This window comes from Seriola lalandi, unplaced genomic scaffold (genome assembly GCF_002814215.2).
Source record: "Seriola lalandi dorsalis isolate HSWRI2012SDOR001 ecotype SW California unplaced genomic scaffold, Sedor1 jcf7180002054985, whole genome shotgun sequence".
In the NCBI taxonomy this organism is placed as follows: Eukaryota; Metazoa; Chordata; class Actinopteri; order Carangiformes; family Carangidae; genus Seriola; species Seriola lalandi.
The window spans coordinates 283,607-284,423 of NW_019525534.1; positions in this window are offsets into that span (position 1 = coordinate 283,607).

Consider the following 817-nt stretch of genomic DNA (forward strand, 5'->3'; position numbering starts at 1 on the left):
GCAGGAGCCCCGGGGTGCTGGAGAAGGACGGCCTCTACAGCTGGAGCAGCACCCTGAGGCTCCCTGCAGACCAGTGGAGCAAGCTGGGCTCTGTGACCTGTGAGGCCACCCAGGGCTCCCAGACTCCGCTCTCAGAGACACTGAGGAGAGACCAGTGTTCCCAGTCCTGACCTGACTCACTGGGACTCTGCTACTGGTTTAACTCTGCTCCTGCTCTCTCTCTCTGCTCTCTGTAACACTGTCTCTCTCTCTTTGATTTCACATGTTTCAGTAACAATATTTACCAGCTTCTCTCAGTGTTTCAATATTGTTTCTGTGTTTCCAGATAATAAAAATCTGATCATCAAATCACTTGTTTTCATCTTGATTCATTTTAAAGTTTCAATAAAAAGATTTAATCTCCCATTATGATGATTTTATATAAAAAATATAACATGACATAAAATATATTTCTATATATATTGTATATATATATACATTATTATTATACTGTATTCTTATTCTGTTTCAAAACTCTGGTTGAGAAAAGAATATTCACTGTTTGTGTTTTCACATTACCAAACCTCAGCTGAGGTTAACTTTCATGTTCAGCAGAATGTTCCAAACAGTATTTTAATGAAAGGATTGACAGTATAAACCTTCTGGATTAAATTCAGTATATTTAGTGTTAAAATATTTAAAGTGGATCAGTATTAACTACATCTTTTAGTACAACTTCTGTTGATTGACTTTCAGTGCAGCTGTTGTCCTTCACATGTGACCTCTGACCTTGTCTGTGCTGATGTTACAACATGTGGATGCAGTGGAGAGACTGTCA